Consider the following 15,132-nt stretch of genomic DNA (forward strand, 5'->3'; position numbering starts at 1 on the left):
AACTATCTATTCATGAAAATAAAAATTGATATTTATTTTTTTATAGACCATTATATAATTTTTGTATTTTCTAAATTAGCCTATCATCTTTATTGGATTATTTAGCTGTTAATTGGCGATGTTGGAGTTTTAAAAATGATCAATGTTTTTGAGTCTGCAACAAATAAAAGAAAAAATATATATATTATATATACTCACAATATATTCATAGAAATATAGAAATATATTATAACTTTAAAAAAACTAAAATTTTTATACATATATATACAATATATATATATATATATATATATATATATATATATATATATATATAATGTTTATTAATTTTTATGAATTTGTTTAGTAAATGCTATTGCATTATTTAACTTAATATAATAAAAAATTAAAAACTTAATATAAGCTTTATATTTTATATTGTAATTATAAAATTATAATATAAAATGTTCAATCAATAATAACTTGGATATTTTCGTCGTTTATTCTAACTTGCGACATATATTATGTTTATTTAAATTATAACTTACTTTGGCACATTGTCGTAATCGTCATTTTTTCAGGTGCTGTTATAAAATAGCCATAAAACTGTTGTGAATCAATGGTAGTACTTATAGGTGTGATGCTAGAACGTGAATTTGTGGTTCTACGTAGATATGATTTTACATTGGCGTCTATTATCAGAAACATTATTAAGGATTCTTTTCATGATGATGCGAGAATATTGACGATCTAAAAAATACAAAATTAAATCTCAGATACATATAATATATTCATTTCTTCAATCTTTGGAAATTCTAAAATAAATGTTATATAATTTCTTTCTTTTGAGTTCTTTTCGTAAATTTTTCTATACATAAGTATTTTTATTTCTTAATTGTTCTACTCTTAATTTTTATATTTCTTGATAGTTTTAATTTTATTTTGATATTTTAATATTTTTAATAATATTTTTTTAACGCTTTCGTAATATTTTTTTTTCATTACTTTTGTTCATATGATTTTATCTTCCGTTTTTTTCGCAAATTTGAAACTTCTTACCTCGTCTTATAGTTTCAACAAACAAACACTCTTTGTCATTTCTCTTGCATGTGTTCTTTATTTATAATCCAATTTTTAATACCAATTAATTATTTTTACCATGATATTTTGTTATCGAGAACAAACCGGTTAATTCCAGATTCTTTTTTGCACAAGTAATTACGCTAGCATACAAAAATCTCAGACAGGTTATACAGATGTAGAAATATTGTTACTAATTCGCATATATTTTAGATTATTTGAAAATTTCTGTCTTTGTGAATTGTTAGACTTAGATTATTATCATGAATATTGGTAGAATTGAAAACAAATAATTTCTAAAAAAGTTAAATTTAAAGATTGAATTTAAATTATAATAATAATTGAATTAAAATTATAATAGTTATTGATAATCACCTGCATGTCATCACCGTTATACCATCTTGCGACATATTCCGTGAGCATTTTTTTTTGGCCTGTTGGGCAATATGATCTTGAAGGAACACCTATGATAGTGGATGCATAGAAGATAGTAGGTAGTTTTGTGGTAGTAGATATAATTGTAGATGCACTTATTCCAAATGATAATATCACAGCTGCTATTATCGTGATTGTCAGGTAAATGTTAAGAAGTGCTTTCATTCTGTTGTGACAATTTTAATATTTTTTGTCATCTAAAAGTTACAAAATTAAATGTGAAACATCATGCATTTATTTTTTATTTTTTCAAAACTGTTGAATAATTCTTGTTTAAATTTTTTTTTCTATTGATTTTTTCAGCATTTTATTAAATATTTATAAAATATACATTGTTATATTAAACTTGTTTAATTACTTGTTCACAACTTTTACATTTTTAAAATAGTTTTGAGTTTTTTTGAAAGAATCTCCTTTTGCTCTTCTATGATATTTTTTTCAATTTTTTTTTTTATTTACAATTTACTGCTTACAATTTATTATCTATTCCAAATTTTTTACACAGTTTTATCGTTTCAACAAAAAAATACACACTATGATGTTTCTCTTGCGCATCCGCAATTTATAATTTTCAGATTCTTCTTACTCATGCAAATTTTATTATTATTCACTAAAAAACTGGTTATAAACCAGCATATTTTTTATTTAAACAAGAAAAATAGCTAAGAAATATAGCTAAGAAATATCTTGAAGTTATAAGCGAAGATTAAACACGTGAGTGTAATGCATACGTTTCCAAATGCTGAAAAAATTGTTTTCCGCGTATATTATTAAAAGATGATTGCATCAAATGTTGATGAGTGCTTACAAAGTTATTATGTAAGCGTATAAACAAATCAATTAAGAGATTTTATGCGAATAAAATTCAGTAATTTTTTCTCATTTTACTTATTTTATAAGATATCGAATTCAGATTAACAAGCATATTAATTAATTATATTTGCAATATAAAATATAAACATATTACTAATAATTAATATTAATAATTTAAATGTACGTTTATTGGAATTTTTTATTAATATATAAAATATTTTCACAATTCTGTCGCTACTACGATATTTTGTAACTACACCTCGCTCTAGCTTTAACTGAAATCATTGCTGAAATGTTGATATCCTCGAGCCTGTAAACAGACATAAAATACACATGTCGTACTTCCAGGAGAAATCTGTTTCAAACTAGAATATGTAATTTTCGGAAGCGTAAAACTTATTCACTTTAGTAAATAAATTCGAAAATACTTTGCAAACTCCATTATCGTTATCGTATGTCGTGCACATAGGCTCGCGCAGCTTTCACAATTTTGTCATTATTAATCGATGTGCATCGAAGGAGACACTGTACAGAACGCATTGAGACGAAAGACGAAACGTACCGAGACGACGTGACGAGCGTGACGAACCTTGATCAAATAATACGCGTCCCGATTGAAACGAGAGAGATTCACCAAGTGTGATCGTGCGATATCTTTCATATTTATTGTTATTATTTTGTATATTTTTTCCTCTCTTTATAATAAATTACATATTTCATTTTATCAATTTATATTCCGTGAGAAATTTATGAACACTTGTTGTCCTCTCAGCGATAAACCATTCTACAACACGTACAATTTATATTTTATCTCTCCATATTTTAAAACAATTAATATATTTTTCTTTTTATTATTGAAATAAAATAATATATATAAATTATTTAAAAAATATATAAATATATATATTACCAATAATAGCCTGGCATTATCATACTATAATATTATAAATTATATTTAACTACCAACAACTAGCACATTGACTCGGTAGTCCCAAAACATCTTGTTATATTATAATGACACAAGTTACAACAAGTAATTAATAACAGTAACAGAATAAATAATATACACAGATAATCACATTTAATAATAATTGTCAATTTATTGTGAATCCATTGATAGAGAAACCTCTTTCTTTACTGTTGAATAGATAGATAACAATGGTCATTTCTTCCTCATCGTTGTTGTAACTTCCAAATGACATCACTTGTTAAAGTAACATATTCGTTGAATCTGCAAACAGTCATAGAAAATATTAGCGAATAAATATAACAATAAAATTATTGATATCTTAAAAAACAATTTATGTGTAATAAATTTGAATTTTTTAATTTCCTTTTTTATTATACGCTATACATTTTGTTCTCTCTCTCTCTCTCTCTCTCTCTCTCTCTCTCTCTCTCTCTCTCTCTCTTTCTTCCCCTTTTTCTCTTTCCCTGACACTATTAGTGTATTGTATTTGGATATAGGTATAGAATAAGTTAACATAATATAATTAGAAAGATAAACATTATATAGGAGAAATATCGGGGAAATAATAATTTTGGATTATATAAAAACGTTTTAAAACAAGATGCGTATAGATAATTTTGTTATAAAAAGTTTACATAGAAGGTATGCGATTATTATTATTATATTCTATATTCTTTTTTAGTTAAATTTACCAAAGTGGCGAATTTACCATCTTCTCTTCACGATTATTCCTGACTATTTCCTAATGCTAATCGACACCTTCCTTTTGAATCACGTTGTTGACCAGAAGGACATCGAAATTGCGGCATTGTTATAATATTGAACGGTTCCACTGTTACTGATTCTTTAGCGACAGTCGACTCGGTTTGCTTTTTGTCCAGTGATGACGAGAACACGATGGTCAACGTCATCATCGCGATTGTTAATAGCACGATCAAAAATTTCATTTTCAATATTCACTATAGAATACTAATTTCGAGCAGCGCGTACGACGTCTTATCTTTGTTGAAGGCAGGGACGGTTTAAGATGCTTTTTCGTTACTCTCGGTTGTCAATAATGATACTGCGCAGCGAATAACTAGTTTTTTATTGAGAATTCTCTGAATCTCCGATAAAATTATCACGATGGTTTTCATCGGAAATTATATCGTATATGTGCGATGTCAAAGGTGAAGCGAATTGATAAGAATTCATCACATAAACATAACTTGAATTTCAAAGAGATAATTACACTTTAGTTTTAATATATATACTTATAAATAAAATTAATTAGAAAATCTCACTATAATCAATTTTATAATTTATAACACAAATAAAGTCACAACTACAATTTCTACTTCAACACATTAAAACACATTTTTCGGAGAATAGCTAATAGCAATCGGAGTTGTTTAACATGTTTTGCTTAAGGTTATTGGAATGATTTTAAGTATCATTTTGCATTTCAAATGATGTTCGTATAAAATCCTATAAATATGCATATGAGAATGGCTTGCAGAAAATATCGTGTTTGCAAGATTACGTGAATATCGATATAATGCCGAAATAATGTGTGTATATAGAGAGAGAAAGAGAGAGAGAGAGAGAGAGAGAGAGAGAGAGAAAGAAAGTAAAAAAGAGAAAAAGAGAGAAAAGGTTTAGAATTCTATAAAAATTATTTTTGGTACGACATATAAAAATTTGAAAATGTAAAGAGCGTTAAAAGGTTTCAAATGTTTATTACTACTCAAATATTGCCAAAGCTTGTCGGAAAAAAACTATATTCATATTTTATAAAGTCACTTTTATAGAAGGTTAATTTTTAGCGAAAAAAAAACTATTGAGCGAAGAAGAATTGGCTTTTATGACGAAATAAAATTTGGCTTTTAGGCCGACAAATATTTGACTTTTGCCACGAATAAAGTTTCGTTTTTAGTAACAAAGCTGGGTATAGCTTTTAAAGCAAGCTCGATCTAGCTTTTAAACACGAAAAAAATTTGACTAGCAAGAAAAACTCACTTTTTGAAAGTAAACAATGTTTAGCTTTTAGTATGGAATTGAATTTGCAGAGCAAATGCAATTAGTCTTTAAAAAAAAGATACATTGTCTAGGGGTAAAAAAATTTAGTTTTTATGAGGGATAATTTGATTTTTTCGGATAGTCTCTTATTTGTGCATTTATCGAAAATAGAATTATGCTTATAATCATAAATAAAAATATTTGTTTAATGAAACTGATAATTGTTTAAGTGTGTGTAGCACAACCAATCTATTAGCATACGTTAGTAAGAATTTATTAAATTGCGAGACATGCAAAAGCCATTTGCGTGAGTCACGCGGATTGTAAATGAAACGCTAAAAATTGCGAAAAAAAACAAACTCACAGCGCGAAATGTTAATCAATACAATATGGGCCTCCATTGTCCGTTCCTATCCTGGCGATATCTTATTCCGTCTCGCACGATCTGGCTGGACCGTTCCGGCACGGTGATGATGTTCCTCTTGTTCCGACTTTTAATTTCGCTTCTATCTTCCGTGACAACAGGCGTCTCCGCCGACAAAATGGCGCCGACCTTCTGCGTCTTATCCGGCGCGATTTCTTCCACTTCTTCACTGTCAGTCGTCGGCGTTCTTTCAGCCATTGTAGCGCTTCCTCGATTGTCGGATCCTTAAACGGTTTTCGATAATCCTATTTTTCCCTCTAATCTGCCGTCAGATCTTCGATGGATCCCTGTCTTTTCGATCAGCCTTCCAGCTACAGCCGTTACTTCTGAATATTAAATAATCTTTTTGAATTCTAAATGAGAATTTTAAATCACAATTATCGTTCAGAAATCTTATGATATTGTCAAACTTTAAATGACATTATAAAATATTAGATATTTTAAAAGTTTAAACGAACTAATCATCTAAAAATTTTTAAATTATGTGTTTAATTTTGATAGATAGTATTTGCATAAATTTTAGATGATTTTCAGTGATCTTACAAAATTTACAAATAACCATTTTTATAATTTTCTAAAAATTTAAGTAACATTTTCAAGATTTTAATATATTTTTCTAAACTTTTCATTACATGTACTATTTTAAGCAGTATTTTTAAATTCTAAATATTAATTCTCTGGATAAATGTCATCATGTTCTCGTTTAAACTTTTATAAAAGCAATTTATTTCATTATCACTTAATAATGACATAATGATTTCGAAATGCCTCTTGCCATATTATCGATTCGATAATCCTTATTAACCTGGTGCTTTCATCTCTCACGTTTTATCTCAATTTGATATAAATAAAATAAGTAATATTTATAATAATGCAACGAATTCTTAAAAAAAAATTATTGATATAGAAGACAATAGAAATCAGAAACGCTGTTGTTGGAGAGTGCACACACAAACTAATTATTAGAAATTAATATAGAAAAAATATATTTCGGTAACAATTTCGAGCTTTCTTTAGTTTAATAGAATATGAAGAAGAAGAAAGTATTTAGATTTAGATGGAAAATATTGAAAATTATATAAAAATGATTAAAAAATTAAGAAAATTAACAATAATTAGCAAAAAACAGACTCACCAATGACACGCATAGACACCGTCCAGTATAACACATCTAATGTAAGCACAGTTAAATAATATTTATCTTATTATCAGTTATGTTATATTGTTATTGTACGTTATCTCTAATTCACAAGTTTTCTATTTTATTTATTTTAATTTTCTCAATTTATCACTTAGTATATTGTTATAATTTAACTTTTTGATTTGAAAATATTTAATATTGCAGAAAAATGTATCATATTTTTTTATCGGTTAGAATAAATATAACATATATTTCTATATTTTAACTCAAGTAATTCTGTAAGATAATTAGACAAGAGAAAATTAATATTTTATATTTACCAGAAATTAATTTAAGAAAACAATACGTTTAATCTCTTGAAAAATTGTGTCGACGTCCGCAGAGCTACAGCACATTGTAATACCGACTCTCTTATCTTGACACTGACCATGTCCTATCTGACACGATTTAACCCGTGTTTCGCACATCATACTGTTGACTCTTTTCGTCATCTGTTCGGCTTTATCGTTATCGTTATCTTCATTATCAATTGGTAAACGTTAAATCTTATCGAGAAGGGTTAGATTTTTGTGGCATTTTGCTTGAGGCAGATTCCGGATGGATTAGAAACGTTCGAGCGTGGCTTTCCAGTTTCGACGAAGTACTTTTGAAGACTATTGCGGGACGAAAGGCAAACGTTCCTACTGTCATCCTTGAAAGTAAATTCGAGCTGCAAATGTGGCTAGTAAGAATGGAATGCAGTTGCAGTGGATTACGGTTAGACTTTCGATATTGCAGCTGCCGCGGAGAAAACGTGGCAGGCAAATAGAGAAGGACACACGATCGATTATTAGAAATTCCCCACTTTAATCTTCTAGTGGCAAGTGGCAAAATCTCACGAGTTTCCATTCGCGAAGTGTACGAAGCTCTCTACGTCCGCGAGCTTGGTTACGGAACGATTAAATCGAATGGTTAAATGCAACGCGCGCGCGATTGTACTACCCCACTTTTTCGAGAAAATAAATCTAAATTAATTCTTTATCACTTATCTTAAAATTAATCTTATCTTAAAATTAATTTTTTCAAGTTTGTTAATGGAATTACGGATTATTGTAAGAATTACGGATTATTGATTAGATTAAATTCTTTGATTGATAAGTCACATTGTTAATTCTTAGATTATTTAGAGCGTGGCAATTATAAGATAAAGAAAAGAAATCTGTAGAATTTGTATAATATATAATATATGTTTGTGAATATACTTTTATTTGAATGTGAATTAAAAAAAATTGTTTCTAGAAATATAAAGAAGTACTGAGAAAACTCTTGAAAATATTCTCGACGCGATTCATAAGACTTCTCATGAATTAGTAATAAACTCGCCAACCCCTCGGCTACCAACCTCGTATCCTCCATAACTTGTAAAACAGAATTTTCACAATTGCGACTCAGTAAAAAAAGTAATTAGCAACAATTAAAAAAGTAAAAATAAATAATTGCATTCTTATTAAAATTTAATATAGGAGTTCAGTTATTAAAAACTATCAAATAATTAAATAACAATATAAAATAAATTAAATTTACGAATGATTTAAAAGACAACAACAAAAAAGCGTAGTAGAAAAACGTTCTTTATATAATAACTTATATAATAGTTCATAGTTCATTCATAATTCATTCTTGCGCTCCGACACTATCGCGCTTGTTATTGCCTTCTATATTATTATTTGAAGAACTACATTTTACAAAATTAAACTTTATCAAAATCGATAAACTTGCTTTTATGATTCTAATGTTTTCCTGCCATTCTCTTCACTCCTGCTACTCGTAGAGAGCAATAAATCCACTGTGAAAATTATTGGCTTGAGCTATTTAACAGAACGCGAATAAAATTTTCATAAAAATACCGGATATTATTCTTTGTCTATTTCCACGTCTTAAAATAATAACAAAAATTTCTGAAGAGAACGTTATGTGCATGCACACATACATTCTCTCTCCCTCTCTTTTTGCGTACTTTTATAATCATAAAGCAAATAAAAATAATACATATTTGTATTATAATGTATACATTAATTAGAAATAATAATTAAATAACTGGTTAGCTAGTTATGTATAAATAAATATTAAGAGACATTGATGTAAATAACTACCTAAATTAATAGGACAATATTTGAATATTGTTATGAAACAGTGAATCCGCTCGATTTGTGCCGTCAATCTGTCATCATGTTATGTCTACAAGTTCTCCCGATAGAACGCATGCTTAATGTGGATACAATTGATCCGTTGCAATATACTAATCAAATTTGCTTGCGGGAAGAGTAAAACAAATGTCGATTATTATAAATTTTATTTTATTATAAATTTAATCTTCTGACATCAAAGTGAAATTTTACTTTTGATTAAATGACTTGGTGTTATTTGCACGAAGAATGATATCTCACGGTATTAGAGAATTTAAATAAGACTTAAAATATTGCGCAAAATATGATGCAACGCAGTTCTCTGAGAGAAACTTTAATCAAATCACAAATAATAGAAAAGCAAACGTTCTCTGCTGTCACCGCGCAGAAAGTAAATTCAGGTTGGTTGAAAGTGCGACAGCAAAGAATGGAACGCGGTTACAATGGACTACAATTAGGCTTCCCGAAATTGAGGAAATTCCTGAGGAAACGTCGCCATTGTGTTGCGCGTAAATAGAAGACGACATACATATTTGGACGTTCTGATCGATAACTTGAAGCAAAAACGATTAATGTTACATGATGCAGAAGTACAACAAAGGCAATATTATATTAACGGGTATAAAATATAGAATCTTTTGTTTGCCCCTAAACGCAGGATAGCGCAACTTGCTCTCATAAAAGATAAAACAATTATTACAGATTGTACGATATAGATTAAACTCCCAAAATAATTTTGATTATGCTTCGTAATGAGAGTTTATTGCGAGCAAACATAAATCAAATTTTGTGATACAATGAGATCGAATCTCGAAGATCGGATTTTCTGTTCTCTTTAAACTTGCAATTTCCATGTTTATAAAAAGGAGTTCGTCAATATTTGTATGTTTTCATTATCACATATATTCTGTGGCTATTTTATTTACACTGCAAAATAATTATGAGATCAAAAACGAAGAATAATGACAACTTTGAAGTGATTTACGTAGCTCGCCACTAGAGAATTAAATAAGACGTGAACGGGCATTGTTGTAATACGATCACTTTATCAAAATAACGACTCTATCTTATATCTCATATATTCTGAAAATATTTGTTTCGCTATTTTTCTATATTGCATCAAAGTTTTCGCAAAATTAAATATAAATTTAAAAAACTACAAAAATTTGTAGAAAATAGAAACTAAGATCTATATAAAATCAGAGACAGAGTTGAAGAGAAGAAAATTTTAAAACTTTTCTTATTTAGCAATCTTGTGAATTATTGAGTTTACAAACAAAAAACCGTAGATAACAAAAAGTATTAACTTTTCACGTTATATGTATTGTATTTTTCTGCAAATATAAGAAATCTATTATCTTGTGTGCAAACTATCGATTATGGCAGCCAACAATGATAAAATTATTATTTTATCATATTTTTATTATATATTTTATTTGCTATAAATCTGAAAGACTATAAAAATTAAAAAAAATTAGAGAAACTAAAATTGTGATAAAGCAAAGGAAATGCAAACATTTTAAAATTTTTTTAATTTAGTAATCTTGTGCACGAGTCTTCAAGCTTGACAGCAGTCAAGACTAGTCGCCTTTTCAACAATAGGAATGCCATGGAGAAGAGGTCACGACGCTTTGTAGACTATAAGGGCGCTAACCTTATTGTGAGTGAAATTGTTTTCACGACCGCCTTCGCTTAGTTAGTTTTAACAGAATTTCGCCCCCACAAGCTCATTCTCGGCGTGTATATGGCTTGGTTGAAAAGCTTATCGTAAAGCGCTGTACAAGATGTCTTAAAATCTCGTATCCTATTAACTGCAGGTTTTTTTTATTGAAACATTAACAAGGATTGCCATATAGTTTATACATTGCGATAATAGTTTAGTATAGTATATAAACTATATACTTTTATATTTTTTGCAAAATTTGCGAACTTTTCTTTTAACATAAAATTTTCTTACTGCTCTCAAATATATTAATCGCCGTCGATAAACTTCGTAATGTAAAATTTATGCATCTTGACTCTGTACTTTACGATGCGCATTATGCGCCACGTCTCATGGGAGCCTTTCGTTGACGAATTGCCAAAGGAATCCAAGCGGTAACCAGATGACGAAGCGCGAAGATGATAATATTCGGTGCCGCGACAAATGTGTCGTTCTCTCCGCTTCGGGAATTTCTCCTCATTCCTTTGTCCCCTTCTTTATCTCTTTTTACGCCTAACTTTGCGTTCGTGCATCGTTTACTTCGCATCAAGTAGTGCAAGCTGACGGGAATCCCCGTTTTATAGATATGACAAATTCTTCAGGGAGACAGAGCGGGAACTGAATTTTTTACCATTTCGAATGCGAGACTCATAAACGAAGCGTAAAGCATGTTCATTCAAACAACCATTAGATCTTTGATATCATTTTTTCTCTGGTCCATTTTTAATTTGTTTACTTGCTTTATTCTATTTTGTCTTGTCTTGTTATTATATTTTATTCTTTTTTATTTTTATGTACAATTGTTTACTGAAATTTGATTATATCATTTTCTAAGTTCTTTTATTCAATTAAATAGAATATAAGGCTCTGGTGATTTTAAATCAAATAGGATCAATAAGAAGCATAAAGAGCCAAAATGCTAGGTCTACGTGCGAAGGTTATAATATATTCTTTAAAAGTATTTACAAACGTTTCGGCCTGCCATCAGGCCTTCTTCAATGTAACAATAATTAACAATAAAATACCGATATATTCGCAACGTAAATACTTTTAAAGAATATATTATAACCTTCGCACGTAGACCTAGCATTTTGGCTCTTTATGCTTCTTATTGATTCTATTCTTTTATTCAATTTCAACTGTGCACGAACATTTCAGACGGTCAAACAATTCAATTAGTTTGTATCTCGAAATTCTACGTTAAACACTGGTTTGGACATTTCGAATTAAAGATATCTTCAAAGTTTGAATTTTAGAGTTTCAGGTCCAAATTTGACAATACATTTTACAAAATAAGACAAAACAAAGAGCTGTAATTTATTTTTGGTTTGCAACGCGTACTATTTTTGCTCTATTTTTGTTCAATGTCCAAACTATTTAAATCTTCAAATATTATGAAATGACATTACAGATCGAACACTGCTCACATTCGAACTATTCAAACTCGAAGCTCATTTTTTTGCTTCGAAAAGTTCGAACAGTTTTAACATCTCGAATCTTTTTTTTAATTTATCTTAAATTTTAATAATCTGGGCTTTTATTTGCAGTAGCAATTGACAATAAATCTTCTAATTATTTGATCTTACATTTTTTAAATGTTACAATGTTTTCGGTCTACAAATTCTAAAGTTGCTATAGTCCTGATTTTGTCGACTTCTTTGAATTTAAGTATCTCATATCTTACGTCGTATCCGTAGAAGAAGCAAGTAGTATAATATCAAATCCAGGAGACTAGGAAGCTATCAGACAAAAGATGAGAGTTAATATATAGTGAGAAGCTAGGATCTAAGCAAACTAGTATCTAGGCCAATGACTATCCGAGCAAACTAGGATCAAAGCCAAGTCTTATATGCTAGAACTCCTTGAAATCTGGGTGCCAGGAATTTGGTATTCAAGGAAGTTAGCGTCCAAGCATGTTAAGGCCCAAGAAAATTAGTACTTAAGTAAATTATTCGTCCAAGCATGGTAAGATCATAGTGAAGATACGTACAAGGTGTTCCGGATCGTACGGGTTTCAACCGGATATTATTCAACGAGTTGATTTGTCTCTAGCAAAAATGAGAAAATAAGGCTGCTATCATTTATCAGCATTTCTTAATTTTTTAAATTGTTGAATTAATTTTCTTTAATTTTCTATATTGAAAAATGTTTTGCTAAGTGCAAAAGTAAAAGTATCTCTATTAAGATAAAGTCGATTCGAAATTATTTGACAATAAAAGAAATTTATCGATCAGTACCGTTTTCGCAGACAACTACAAATAAGTGAGCAATCCATTGAACTTCTCTTAAGGAAAGATTGCCAAAGTTCGGATGAAGTGAGTGAAAGAAAGTGCAGTCGGTCGCAAACACCTTGTATCCTACGCCTCTTGAAAGGCAGCTTGCCTGTTCCCAAGTTTCTCGCTTCCTTAACTTCGTGGGTGGTTGTTTGGGCGGGGGAAATGAAGAGTATATGGTGTGATATCATTATAATTAAAGGTAATTATGTCGGTTCTCTGTCTAGGCTGAAAAATCCATTTAGTCAGAGCCATCGAGTTTCCCGCTCTATTTCGCGCCCGGACGCTTAAACGAATTATCTGCTAGAGAAGAGTTAGCGGATCTAATTTGTAATACGGTAACCGACCTGGGCTGGGCTTTCGGCACGGGTCACCGCGTTACCGCGGCATCGGGGAGTTTGCTAAAACCTCCGAGGCACATGCGCACCTAATTTATACGTTTAACCAGTTACCTTATTATCTCGACCTAACTTGCGCCGGAATTGCGCGCTGATAATTATACACGTCACGTTCGACATTCTTACGGGTGCAGCTCCGAGTGGTAAAGCGCACATGCGCCTCTCTCATAATGGCGAGTAAATAAATAAACACAACGCGAATACAACGAACACGTGAAATCAATTAAAACCAATTAGCGGATAATTGGTACACGAGATGTACAACATCCAATTGGGACCGTGAATTGAACTGTTTTCTTTGTCAAATCTGGAATAAATTATATAACAATTACTTTCAATTTATAACAAAACTCAAGAAAGATATTTTTCGACTGGAAAAAAATTTTTGCTGATTTTAATCTATTGGTAAATTTACATGCGGAGGAAAATGGAGAAAATTAGTATAATAATTTTTTTATAATTATTTGTAATTATATATCTGTATGACTATCTCTTTACAATGGGTTTCATATGAATAAACTTTGCGTCGGTTATTATAAAGTGTGAGAATTTACATGCACTTAATTGAACAATAACAAAACTCTAGCTCTGCTTAACTTAATGGAAGATGAAGTCGCGCTTTCGTGAAAGCGATGATAACTCGGAACTGCCGTTGAAATCCAGGGCTTGGTAGCAATCGATAATCGATATGACCAATTTGACGAACACACGAGGCCGAGATATTTTCAGCATTTCTCACCTTCCTGGCGATGAAGTATGTAGATATCGTGCCCTTTATAGAATCTTATTATAGTTCAGCAAAATTCTTATAGCTCAAATGCATATGGAGTGATCAAAAACGATCGTACATTACTTTTCAGCTATAGAGCTTTTGACTTGATCTCAATTCATTTTTAACAATAATTTTGCCACAATTTTCTAAGTTTTAATAAAATTTTTAATTTTTATTACACCAAACTTTGCTATAAATTAAAGATTAGAAATAACATCGCAAATTGTGTATTATGAATAAAACAGAAACAATGAATACATAATTCCACAATAAATAATAACAAATAAATATTTAATTTTACAATGTATAGTAATCAATAACAAAGCCAACTTTGTTTTGAAATTTTATTTTACATTGCATTTAATATTTTATTTAATCTGATTTCAATTTAATCTGATTTCGTTTTATTGTAAACGGGACTTGCCTGTGCTTCTCATAGTTTGCAAATATTTATATTGACTGACGTTGCTCGGTAGAATAATTGGATTATATGCCGCAGCAAGAATTCAACGTACAACATAACTGGTTGATATTTTTGCGTGCAGAACGTGATCCAATTATCCATTTTCCTATATATTATAAATAAAATCCAAATTTTACTTATATTGAACAAGAAAATAGTTCGAAGGAAATCAGTACGACTGAATAAAAACTTATATTTACAACAAAAAGTTCCATCCAACCATCAAATAATCGATTACGATTTCATAAAAATATGCAAAATTTGCAGAATTTTTGCAGAAATAATGCTGCAGAAAATTGGATAAGAAACGACGTTTAATCGATATTCAATTTATTTTAATGGCAAATTTGGGCATGTTGCAAATGCCACAGACGAGGAGTTAATCTAAAGTACGAACGGAACTCAGTTATGCAAATTGATTTAACCATTTGAGGTGCTTTTAGTTCTATTCTGAAAGCAACTATTTGAAGTCTCTGTCAACAGGAAGTCTCTATTCCTCTCTCTCTCTCTCTCTCCCTT

At 29.8% G+C, this 15,132-nt stretch overlaps 1 protein-coding gene and 1 long non-coding RNA gene across 13 annotated transcripts in view; one reads left to right on the forward strand and one right to left on the reverse strand.

Annotated features, from left to right (window-relative positions):
- LOC105675332 (uncharacterized) overlaps positions 1 to 15,132 on the forward strand; it is a 72,504-nt gene that overhangs the window by 32,000 nt on the left and 25,372 nt on the right. The window lies entirely within an intron of this gene.
- On the reverse strand, positions 8 to 7,709 carry LOC105675344 (uncharacterized). 7 transcript variants are annotated; one of them, XR_010890565.1, is made up of 8 exons: positions 7,161 to 7,707; positions 6,835 to 6,870; positions 5,640 to 6,025; positions 3,387 to 3,538; positions 1,870 to 3,091; positions 1,435 to 1,691; positions 528 to 729; positions 8 to 154 (listed from the first exon to the last, which is right to left on the reverse strand). It is a non-coding gene; the product is annotated as an uncharacterized lncRNA (long non-coding RNA). The 7 variants fall into 7 exon arrangements; XR_010890563.1 differs by having other exon boundaries at positions 1,853 to 3,091; XR_001101261.2 differs by having other exon boundaries at positions 1,968 to 3,091; positions 7,161 to 7,705.

This window comes from Linepithema humile, chromosome 5, assembly GCF_040581485.1.
Source record: "Linepithema humile isolate Giens D197 chromosome 5, Lhum_UNIL_v1.0, whole genome shotgun sequence".
NCBI classification, from domain to species: domain Eukaryota; kingdom Metazoa; phylum Arthropoda; class Insecta; order Hymenoptera; family Formicidae; genus Linepithema; species Linepithema humile.